Genomic DNA, 13,335 nt, shown 5'->3' with positions numbered 1-13,335 from the left:
TTGCTACTACTATAATTCATTGGAATAAAAACCGTTTTTTGCCATTATGTATTTATCAGAGTTATTGACCTCACAATAAGCCAGATTCTAGTTACTTGCACTGTGGTGCTGAAACTTGAACCAGCAGTCGCGGCACAATCAATCGAAAATGGACAGCTCATGGTGCTGAAAGTAGGCTAATTAATTTCAACCATCTTCATTTAGACTTTAATAAAAACGAGGGCTTTGTTTTGGAGCCTATTTCCTCCTTTTTAAGAAATACGAGCTAGGCCTACCTGTTTGACAGATGAAATTAAGCTATAGGCTGCTATATATATAGATTTATCGGCCAATTCCTCCACTCACCGTGCACTCTTTAAATAACCTACCTCCATGTCAGTGAAGGGCTGTTAAGTTCAAATCAAAACTCGATCTGTAGAAGATGTTTAAACCCAGACAGCTTTTAGGGAAACACTTGTGACCTTCTCTCGTTTGGTTAAGCCAAGGAAGAAGAGTAGCCAGTAGTTAAAGCTTAAATATTTCTACGTTGGTAGGCCTACTGTCTGGGCTGGAAAGGTAGGCCTAATTTTTTTAAGTACCATGCTCAGATTCCTATTGATGTCTCAGATTTAATTATTTATAAACGGGGACAGTTTTGTTACAAACAAGACACACTGATTTGGCATTGGAGAAATATAAGATGAACACAGGCCTCTCTCTCGGTCTATTCTTAGCCTGTAATTTCAGTAATTTGTCTGGTATTAAAAAATATTCTGCTAATATGTAAAATGACTTAGAATTTCATTAAATGTTTTATAAAAAAGGGTATTTCTTCTCAGATCTGCAAATACTGATGATAGGTTAATGTAACGCTTCTACTGTAAAGGAGATCTTTCCACCCCTATTCTTGTTCAAGGTGATCTGTGAACCTGCACAACCTTCTGGCCCGCAGCCCTGTGCGCTATCAACATTTCTGCATTGCCATGTAATGCTTTTTATTTTAGATTATTTCACCTTTATTTAACCAGGTTGGCCAGTTGAGAACAAGTTCTCATTTACAACTGCGACCTGGCCAAGATAAAGCAAAGCAGTGCGACAAAAAAACAACACAGGGTTACACAAACTGTACAGTCAACAACACAAAAGAAAAATAGAAAGATCTATGTACAGTGTGTGCAAATGTAGAAGAGTAGGGAGGTAAGGCAATAAATAGACCATAGAGGTGAAATAATTACAATTTAGCATAATACTAGAGTGATAGATGTGCAGATGATGATGTGTAAGTAGAGATACTGGGGTGTAAAAGAGCAAGAGGTAAAGTAATAATATGGGGATGAGGTAGTCGGGTGTGCTATTTACAGATTGGCTGTGTACAGGTACAGTAAGCTGCTCTGACAGCTGATGCTTAAGGTTAGAGAGGGAGATATAAGACTCCAGCTTCAGAGATTTTTGCAATTTGTTCCAGTCATCGGCAGATGAGAACTGGAAGGAAAGGCGGCCAAAGTAAGTGTTGGCTTTGGGGATGACCAGTGAAATATACCTGCTGGAGCGCGTGCTACGGGTCAGTGTTGTTATGGTGACCAGTGAGCTGAGATAAAGAGGGGCTTTACCTAGCAAAGACTTATAGATGACCTGGAGCCAGTGGGTTTGGCGATGGATATGTAGTGAGGGCCAGCCAACGAGAGCATACAGGTCGCAGTGGTGGGTAGTATATGGGGCTTTGGTGATAAAACAGATGGCACTGTGATAGACTACATCCAGTTTGCTGAGTAGAGTGTTGGGGGATGACATCGTTGTTTGTAAATGACATCGCCAAAGTCAAGGATCGGTAGGATAGTCAGTTTTACGAGGGTAAGTTTGGCGGCATGAGTGAAGGAGGCTTTGTTGCGAAATAGGAAGCCGATTCTAGATTTAATTTTGGATTGGAGATGTTTAATGTCAGTCTGGAAGGAGAATTTACAGTCTAACCCGACACCTAGGTATTTGTAGTTGTCCACATATTTTAGGTCAGAACCATCCAGAGTAGTGATGCTAGTCGGGCAGGAGGTTGCGGGCAGTAATCGGTTGAAGAGCATGCACTTGGTTATACTAGCATTCAAAAGCAGTTGGAGGCCACGGAAGGAGTGTTGTATATCATTGAAGCTCGTCTGGAGGTTTGTTAGCACAGTGTCCAAAGAAGGGCCAGATGTATACAGAATGGTGTCATCTGCGTAGAGGTGGATCAGAGAATCACCAGCAGCAAGAGCGACATCATTGATATACAGTGGTCTCCAAGATTACTGGCACCCCTGACTGGCAATGCACAAACAATACTTAAAAAATATAAACAATATAATTATAGAGATAAACTCAAAGTACCAACATGTGAAAAATACTGTAGTTTATTCATGTTTGAATTGAACCAAACAAAATAATTAATTGATTTAATTAAAAATCAATGTCCTCCAAATCAAGGTTTCACAATTAATGACACCCTTAAATATTATTGTAAATAACATATACCAAAATTAAACAAGGAATTAAATTCCACTTATTTAAGTTTATCTAAGTGTTAAGGAACTATATTAAGCCATTACATTACTTCCTTTGTCACTAGGGTAAAAAATGAGGTAACACACATGCAATATCCCACTGTCATCCAACACCATGAAGAAAACAAAAGAACTAGCAGTTCAAAAGAGACAGATGGTCATAGACCTTCATAAATCTGGTAATGGCTACAAGAAGATCCACAGACAATTGAATATACCACTGAGCCCTGTCAGGGCAATTATTAGAACATTCAAAAGATATGGAACAGTTGAAAACCTCACGGGTAGAGGGATGTGAGGATAGGGAGGATGGTGAGAGAAGCAACAAAATCCCCAAGAATCACTGTGAAAGAATTGCAGGCCTTGGTGGCGTCTTGGGGTCACCAGGTTTAAAAAAGCACCATCAGACGCCACCTCCATAACCACAGGCTCTTTGGAAGGGTTGCCAGAAGAAAGCCCTTAATGACCCCAAGACACAGACGCAAGCGCTTGGAGTTTACCAAACGTCATTTAAATTATGATTGGAAGAAGGTGCTCTGGTCAGATGAGACCAAAATTGAACGTTTTGGTCAGATACAGCATCGGCATGTTTGGCGACGAAACAGAGATGCATACAAGGAGAGGCACCTCATACTCACAGTGAAATATGGTGGTGGGTCAGTGATGTTTTGGGGCTGTTTTAATTCCAGAGGTCCAGAGGCACTGGTTAAGATTGATGGCATAATGAATTCCACTAAGTACCAGGCAATTTTGGCTGACAATCTGGTTGCCTCTGCCAGAAGGCTGGGACTTGGCCGTATGTGGACTTTCCAACAAGACAATGACCCAAAACATACCTCAAGATCCACACAGAAATGGTTCTGTGACAACAAAATCAATGTTCTGCCATGGTCATCTCAGTCGCTGGAACTCAATCCAATCGAAAACCTGTGGGCTGAGTTGAAGAGGGTAGTTGATAATGTCATGACGTTGCCCTCTTTTGGTACCGCGAGCACTACCCACCCCTCCCTCTGCACCAGCCCTTTTCTATGCACCATCCCCCTATCTCTCTGTCTCCTACAACCAGGCTGCTGTGGTCAGAGAGGTCGTAAATTCCTGGAGGAGATTATCTCCTCATGGCCACAGTATAGAGAGAGAGTGAGTTTTCATAGAGAGAACAAAGGAATTTCTTCCACCTCACAGAACTTGAGGTCCGAACAACATTCATGTTCTGGAGAAGGTATAAAAGATCGGTGAAGAATCCCGCTACGAACTGGTCCGTTTGGTACAATTTTGTGAAACTCATGGGAGACAATACGGCCACATTACCATAACGCTGTTTATACCATAGCCTCAGATATGAGGCTTACATCTAATTGTATAAGATGAATGAGTGAGGATGATAATGTTTATGAAATTGTGTAATGTGATTTTGGACTGTTTAATGAAGGCAACTCCAATTCCCTTTGGAGCTGAACTAAATCAGAAGACCGCCCATGAGCACAGTTATTGTCTGGCGTTCTGGGACAGGCCCTTTTCTGCTCTTCCGAATAAAACCCCACCCGGGTTTTCTATCACCAGACCGAGCTTACCTCAATTACGAGATGGCTAAAGGTTGCAGACCAGCTTACCTCGATAACGAGAGGGCCAAGGTTTGAGACGAGACCAGTACCTCTATCATAGAGGGAAATAAGGTTTGAGTAGAGGGCTGAATCTTTTAACCATACGACGTGGTTAAACTCTTAGACTATCGATACCGACAGAATAAGAACAAGTCTTTGATATTAATTGCTAGTCTGCAGCTAGGAATTCGGTATCATTGAATGTGAAGACCGACAACCGCCGAAACATCTATTCTATAACGACATAAATTAATGTCACTCTGAACTAACCATTCTAACCACGACAGAGAGAGAGCGGACAAACTCCCCAACAGAAACTAACTTTTCAACAGAAATCCCGATGACACACTGAGAGTAAATATATTGATTGATTGCAATTTTTCCCGAATGAGTGAGCGTTCATGTGCAAAGGATTAGCATTTCAATTATTATAATTATCAACTGTGTGTTGTCTTATCTCAGTTGACCCCCACTTCCCTTTTGTACACCAAGCCGCAATGCCGGTTTATCCCACTAGGGAAACTCCGCTATCATTTCCTTGTACCTATCTACTGTTTGTTATGCATTTCTGTGAATTACTTAGTTAGTAAATAAATGATTTTAAGACAATTGATGTATGGATGACTCATAGTGAAGACTGGGTTTGTGCAGATAACCAACTATTTACTACGTTTGGAATGAGACTAACGTGAGGTAAATGATAATTCATTAATCAGAAGACTAAGTGATCAGATATTAAAATATCTGAACGTTATATTAGGAAAATTATAACTCTATAATCTGAATATTTTCCTTGGTGCACCGACATTCTAGTTAATGACACCCTAGTTACAGTTACATGATTAATCAGTTTAATCGTGTAATAATAATTACAGAGTTATTTGATAAATAAGTCTTCAGTTTTAATGATGCCAAAGACACGACAATAAGCGCAAACCCAAGAATGTGAAGGATCTTGAAAGGATCTGCATAGAGGAATGGTCCAAAATCCCTCCAAATGTGTTCCTTAACCTTGTAAAACATTACAGGAAAAGACCATGCTGTTATCCTTGCCAGAGATGGTGGCACTATGTACTAAATGAGGAGTGCCAATAATTATGAAACCTTGATTTTGGTGAAATGTGTTTTGTAGTAAATAATTGTATGGTTTTGGTGGGTTCCATTGAAACATTAATAAAGTACAGTATTTCTCAAAATGTTGGTATTTTGAGTTTCTCTCTATAATTATATTGTTTATATTTTTTTAAGTATTGTTTGTACATTGCCAGTCAGGGGTGCCAGTAATTTTGGAGCCCACTGTATACAGAGAAAAGAGTCGGCCCGAGAATTGAACCTTGTGGCACCCCCAAAGAGACTGCCAGAGGTCTGGACAACAGGCCCTCCGATTTGACACACTGAACTCTATCTGAGAAGTAGTTGGTGAACCAGGCAAGGCAGTAATTTGAGAAGCCAAGGCTATTGAGTCTGCCGATAAGAATGTGGTGATTGACAGAGTCGAAAGCCTTGGCCAGGTCGATGAATACGGCTGCACAGCTGAGCTCGGAAACCAGATTGCATAGGTGGAGAAGGTACGTTGGGATTCGAAATGGTCGGTGATCTGTTGATTAACTTGACTTTTGAAGATTTTAGAAAGGCAGGGCAGGATGGATATACAGTGGGGCAAAAAAGTCTTTAGTCAGCCACCAATTGTGCAGGTTCTCCCACTTAAAAAGATGAGAGGCCTGTAATTTTCATCATAGATACACCTCAACTATGACGGACAAAATGAGAAAAGAAAAATCCAGAAAATCACATTGTAGGATTTTTTATGAATTTATTTGCAAATTATGGTGGAAAATAAGTATTTGGTCACCTAAAAACAGGCAAGATTTCTGGCTCTCACAGACCTGTAACTTCTTCTTCAAGAGGCTCCTCTGTCCTCAACTCGTTACCTGTATTAATGGCACTTGTTTGAACTTGTTATCAGTATAAAGGACACCTGTCCACAACCTCAAATAGTCACATTCCAAACTCCACTATGGCCAAGACCAAAGAGCTGTCAAAGTTAATCTTCACATAGTTGAAGTGTACCTATGATGAAAATTACAGGCCTCTCTCATCTTTTTAAGTGGGAGAACTTGCACAATTGGCGGCTGACTAAATAATTTTTTGCCCCACTGTAGGTCTATAACAGTTTGGGTCTAGAATGTCTCCCCCTTTGAAGAGGGTGGTGACCGCGGCAGCTTTCCAGTCTTTGGGGATCTCAGACGATACGAAAGAGAGGTTGAATAGGCTAGTAACAGGATTAAGAACCGTTTCTAAAATCACATTTATTTATAAAGCCCTTTTTACATCAGTCGATGACACAAAGGGCTGTACAGAAACCCAGCCTAAAACCCCAAACAATGCAGATGTAGAAGCACAGGGGCTAGAAAAAACTCCCTAGAAAGGCAGGAACCTAGGAAGAAACCTAGAGAGGAACCAGGCTCTGAGGGGTGGCCAGTCCTCTTCTGGCTGTGCCGGGTGGAGATTATAACAGAACATGGCCAAGATGTTCAAACGTTCATAGATGACCAGCAGGGTCAGATAATAAAAACGGCATATCAAAGGCTCTGGTCTGTCCAAGAAGTGAGGGTAAACAGTAAGGATGTTCTGTGCTATCCACTATGTTTTAATTATTATTTTGGGTAAAGGAGAGGGTCACTTTTTTTCCCAAGAGTTTGAGGGTTTAGGTAAAATATATTTTTGCTAAAGAGAGGTACGATTTTCTCCATGTAACCCTTATTATAAATAACGTTCACTCCCTGACGTTAGTAAAAACAATATAGCTAATTGTCATTTTGTGATTCTTAACGTTAGCCAACTCAAATATCTAGAGCTAAAGGTACTGCCTTTAAGGAAGTCAAATGTTCAGCCTGCTGTATAGACCCTATGGATTGTGTTTAGGAGCATTTTTACCTCTCCATGGTTAAAGTAGGAACAAAAATATATACGAGTGTACTACATTTACTATCATCATACAATGCCTTCGGGAAGTATTCAGACCCCTTGACTTTTTCCACATTTTGTTAAATTACAGCCTTATTCTAAAATGGATTCAACCGTTTTTTCCCCCTCATCAATTTACACACATTACCCCATAATGACAAAGGAAAAAAAAAACGTTTAGACATTTTTGCTAATTTATTGAAAATAAAAACTGAAATATCACATTTACATAAGTATTCAGACCCTTTACTCAGTACTTTGTTTTAGCACCTTTGGCTGTGATTACATCCTCGAGTCTTCTTGGGTATGACGCTACAAGCTTGGCACACCTGTATTTGGGGAGTTTCTCCCATTCTTCTCTGCAGATCCTTTCAAGCTCTGTCAGGTTGGATTGGGAGTGTTGCTGCACAGCTATTTTCATGTCTCTCCAGAGTTGTTTCATCGGGTTCAAGTTCAGGGACATTCAGAGACTTGTCCCGAAACCACTCCTGCGTTGTCTTGGCTGTGTGCTTAGGGTCGTTGTCCTGTTGGAAGGTGAACCTGAGTTCCTGAGTGCTCTGGAGCAGGTTTTCAACAAGGATCTCTCTGTACTTCGCTCCGTTCATCTTCACCTCGATCCTGACTAGTCTCCTAGTTCCTGGCGCTGAAAAACATCCCCACAGCATGATGCTGCCACCTCCATTGCGTCACCGTAGGGATGTTGCCAGGTTTCCTCCAGACGTGACGCTTGCCATTCAGGCCAAAGAGTTCAATCTTGGTTTCATCAGCCCAGAGAATCTTGTTTCTCCTGGTCTGAGAGTAGGTTCTCTGGTCTGAGAGTCTTGGGTGCCTTTTGGGAAACTCCAAGCGGGCTGTCATGTGCCTTTTACTGAGGAGTGGCTTCCGTCTGGCCACTCTACCATAAAGGCCTGATTGGTGGAGTTCTGCAGAGATGGTTGTCCTTCTGGAAGGTTTTCCCATCTCCACAGAGGAACTCTAGAGCTCTGTCAGAGTGATCATGAGGTTCTTGGTCACCTCCCTGACCAAGGCCCTTCTTCCCATATTGCTCAGTTGGCTGGGCAGCCAGCTCTAGGAAGAGTCTGGGTGGTTCAAAACATATTATATTTAAGAATGATGGAGGCTACTGTGTTCTTGGGGACTTTCAATGCTGCAGAAATATTTTGGTATCCATCCCCATATCTGTGCCTCGACACAATCCTGTCTTGGAGCAATTCCTTCAACCTCACTGCTCGGTTTTTGCTCTGACATGCACTGTCAACTATGGGATCTTATATAGACAGGTGTGTGCCTTTCCCAATCATCTCCAATCAATTGAATTGACCACAGGTGGACTCCAGTCAAGATGTAGAAACCGCTCAAGAATGATCAATGGAAACAGGATGCACCTGAGCTCAATTTCAAGTCTCATAGCATAGGTCTGAATAATTACGTAAATAAGGTATTTCTGTTTTTTATTTTTAATAAAATATGCAAAAATGTCTAGAAAAATGTTTTTGCTTTGTCATTATGGGGTATAGTGTGTAGTGTAGATTGATGAGAAAAAAAAGCTATTTTATAAAAATGATAGAATAAGGTTGTAACGTAACCAAATGTGGAAAAAGTCTAGAGGTCTGAATACTTTCAGAATATTTAGTTAGGTATGTTATATTATGTTAATTTCTCTGGTGCACAAAACGTGTTACTATATTACACAAGTTTGCATTTTCAGCACATTATATTGAATGGAATTACACACTTTTTGCTTTAGATTGTTTAGTCATCACAAATACATTACCTCGATTGCTTTAAACATATTAATATATTTGGTTTTGTTATATGCACCTGTCTGTGGCAGGATTTAGAACGTCATTAGCTATAATTTTTTAACTCAAGGCACAGATAATTCTGGGCGCTTTGTATAAAAGTCCATGGCCGCACACCAATAAAAACTAACACTTAAATAACAGCCAACCCTTCAGTGTTGATATCCTATGCCAGGTCGTGATTCGTTGAAGTTAAATAACAAAGTTACTGATTTGTTTCTGCCCAACCTGGTCTGAGCCTTTCATATTATTCTGTACATAAATCTGAGACACGTATGTATTAATTTGAGGATGTCCATCCATGTTGTATAATATGTTACGAATTGCAATTTGTACAATATGTTGCGATTTGCAATTTGTACAATATGTTGCGATTTGCAAACGTACAATATGTTACGAATTCCAACTTGTTGTGGCTAGCTAGGTGGCTAAAGCTAAAGTCAGCTAGCTGGCTAACATTAGCTAGGCTATGGGTTAGGGTTAAGGTTAGGTTAAATGGTAAAAGTTAGGGGAAAGGTTAGCTAAACTGGTTAAGGTTAGGGGAAGGGTTAGCTAACATGCTAAGTAGTTGTAAAGTAACTAAAATGATTAAGTAGTGGCAAAGTTGCTAATTAGCTAAAATTGTCTGTGATGAGATTCGAACACACAACCTTTGGGTTGCTAGATGTTGGCGTTCTACACCTACCCATCCACCCCGACCAACTGCCCTACTTTAATTTTTGCCTTAGTTAACCTTCTGTCTTATGTAACCATACGAAACATAACATATCATACTAATTCAACTGTTCTGGATGTACATTTACTATGTTACATCTAGTCTATGCGACCAGGCCTGAAGGTCTGCTCAATGACCACCCTCCCACAGCTCACACAGGCATTCTGCTCTAGGTCTGCAGCTTGTAGGGCACCATTATCATTATTTCGGATGGGAACTGAATAGAATGACTTCCAATTAATGTAGTTATCGCACCTTATCTTTGGCCTCTGGATCTTGATGTAGCAGCCGTCGAATGCTCCAATGACGTCGTCTATGGGAGACTCTGTGGAAAAGCCAGATGTTGACCTCTTCTTGCAGTCTGTAGGCCAGGTGATGTAAACCGGTGCAAGTTTGCATACCAATGTCAGGACCTCCATGATGGCACTGTGGGCTGCTCCTTGGGAAACATCAAATTTGTCTGACATCTCCCGGAAACAGTTCTAATTAGCAAGGTACCATACAAACATCAGAACTTTCTTGATCAGAGGAACTTTAGGGCAACCTCCAGGCTAATGTGCTTGGTCCATGCTGCTTCTGTTGGATGGTAAGATTGTCAAACTGGGTGTGGCTAACTCAGAGATGTCTCCTGAAAGTGTGGTTATCCATTTGCAGCATGATAGAATGATAGATCCCAGTTGGAAGGCTATTGCATTCCTAAGGGAAATTAAATGCAGTTTCAGTAATGACATGAATTTTGAGACATTGGTTTTTAGCTAAAATGTATGAATTTGAATTGAATTTTGTTATTACAAGTACACGTAACATGTCAGAGAATGACAGTAATCATGCCAATCAGGCCAATTTGATTAAATAGGAATGATACGGATGTAGCCTAATCCTATGAATGTCACTGCAGTAGTCTGGAAGCAGTAGGCTGTAAGCAGTGGGCTGGCTGTAGGCAGTAGGCTGGCTGTAAGCAGTAGGCTGGCTGTAAAGCAGTAGGCTGGCTGTAAAAGCAGTAGGCTGGCTGTAAGCAGTAGGCTGGCTGTAAGCAATAGAGGCAGCCCCAAGAGGCAGCAGAGGGCGCTATTATTCCTCTTATATATTTTTCTTCCAACAAAGTAGCTTGGTTTCCATCCAATTGGCGACAGATTTCCATGCGAATATTCGAAAATCAACATAAATAAAATATGCACATTTTCCCACCAGAGATGTTTCCATCAAATTGACTTGACTTGTGCACATAACCCCAAAATGTATTTTTAAATTCCCATGTATTAAATATGCAAATGAATTGGGTTTCCATTGCATTTTCACCTCTACTGATGGTTGACACAAAAGCAATTGCGTTATTTAGTGAATGTGCCCACTCTTGTATTTGCACCTGGGCTCTAGCCAATAACTGGCAGATACAATAGCCTACACGATGAGATTGACAAATTAAAATAAACGGAAGGCAATCATCGAGTCACCAGAATAAGACCCTCGATATTTATTGGAAAGGAGCACCAAGCTCATCACATGGCACTTTCACCACCCTGTGAAGTTCATTGTTTATTTCCTCTGTAGCGTAATGAACTGCATGTTTTCCTGAGTCGTAGTGGGATGACCACACACGTCATCGCGTGACGGAAACCAAAGTTACTTTGATATGATGGTTATATCATAATACATTTTACAGAAACAAAAAATCCCACCTTTTCTAACGTATTTTGTTTTGTTGACATTTGGAAACTTTACCGACAAATTAGCAGTTTCCATCAGGCCTGTCGCGACATACTTTTGTTGTTGTTGTACTTTACGAGCATAGAACTGTTGGATAAAAAACGGGTTACTGTGAGAGGCTGTAGTTTAAAATTAGATATAGTCTACACACTAGATGTTGACACGGGGGTTAACATTAATTCATGCCGCGTCTTGTCCTGTCAAATGTTCCCCCGTATGGTCCTGATCATGCAACAGTTATATAAACCCGGAACGTTCCTGCCCCATCCCTATAAAATTTACTCTCGGCCCGTCCTCATTTTTACGCGCAGAAATCAGAAATAATTTCCTTCATTAGCTGCTAGTCTGTCTGTCCCCGCTCTGCGGCAGCATCGCATTAGAAACCAAGCCTGATTGTAGCTAGCTAGCTAGATAAACTCAGCAAAAAAATAAACGTCCTCTCACTGCCATCTGCATTTATTTTCAGTAAACTTAACATGTGTAAATATTTGTATGAACACAACAAGATTCAACAACTGAGACATAAACTGAACAAGTTGAGATTGAAGGCAATGATAACAAGCTCAGTCCAATGATGCTGTGACACACTGCCCCAGACCATGACGAACCCTCCACAGAGTACAGGCCTCGGTGTAACGCTCATTCCTTCGACGATAAACGCAAATCCGACCATCACCCCTGGTGAGACAAAACCGCGACTTGTCAGTGAAGAGCACTTTTTGTCAGTCCTGTCTGGTCCAGCGATGGTGGGTTTGTGCCCACAGGCGACGTTCTTGCCGGTGATGTCTGGTGAGGACCTGCCTTACAACAGGCCTACAAGCCCTCAGTCCAGCCTCTCTCTGTCTATTACGGACAGTCTGATCACTGATGGAGGGATTGTGCGTTCGTGGTGTAACTCGGGCAATTGTTGTTGCCATCCTGTACCTGTCCCGCAGGTGTGATGTTCGGATGTACAGATCCTGTGGAGGTGTTGTTACACGTGGTCTGCCACTGTGAGGATGATCAGCTGTCCGTCCTGTCTCCCTGTAGCGCTGTCTTAGGCGTCTCACAGTATGGACATTGCAATTTATTGACCTGGCCACATCTGCAGTTCTCATGCCTCCTTGCAGCATGCCTAAGGCACATTCACACAGATGAGCAGGGACCATGGGCATCTTTCTTTTGGTGTTTTCAGAGTAAGTAGAAAGGCCTCTTTAGTGTCCTAAGTTTTCATAACTGTGACCTTAATTGCATACCCTATGTAAGCTGTTAGTGTCTTAACAACTGTTCCACAGGTGCATGTTCATTAATTGTTTATGGTTCATTGAACAAGCATGGAAAACAGTGTTTAAACCCTTTACAATGAAGATCTGTGAAATGATTTGGATTTTTACGAATCATCTTTGAAATAAGAAGGGACGTTTCTTTTTTTGCTGAGTTTATGTTCGAGTCCCGTCGGTTACAACTATAGCTAACCCTAACCGTTTTCGTAACCTTAACCTATTTATCCTAATAACCTGCCACGTAAATTCTACTTACCTGCTACGAAAAGTCACTTTTCCTAGTCAAAACCGGCAGATGTGCCCTGAGAACAGTCATGGTTTCCACTAATGCGATTCAGCCGCTCTGCGTGTGAGTAGCCATAACAACTGCTCGGTTAGGCTGCTGTGCTGCTCAGAGCTCACGAGACATTTGCTACACAGCTAATAACAACATTACAAGATGTAATCAATGAAGGCAGCCGTTGTATTTACCAGAGCCGGATGAATACATGAATAATTGGCGCGTTGAAATCAACTGGGAACTGGGAAAATTCGATTTGAACGGTCATCCAACTCGGAATTCCAACTCGGGGCTCTTTCTAGAGCTCTGACTTTCCGAGCTGAAGATCACCGACGTCATGATGTAACCTCGTAATTTCAGAGTTCCCAGTTGTCTTGAACGCGGCAATAGACATGTGCTATTGTGTATTTCTCCGCGTGCATCTGAGGTAAAGTAATGACTGGCTACAACTGGAGCGAGGCGCGAGAGTAAACCAGTTCCTCTGGACTGTC

The sequence above is a fragment of the Oncorhynchus kisutch genome, linkage group LG14 (assembly GCF_002021735.2).
Source record: "Oncorhynchus kisutch isolate 150728-3 linkage group LG14, Okis_V2, whole genome shotgun sequence".
Lineage (NCBI taxonomy): Eukaryota > Metazoa > Chordata > Actinopteri > Salmoniformes > Salmonidae > Oncorhynchus > Oncorhynchus kisutch.
Note: the sequence above shows the minus strand (reverse complement) of the source record.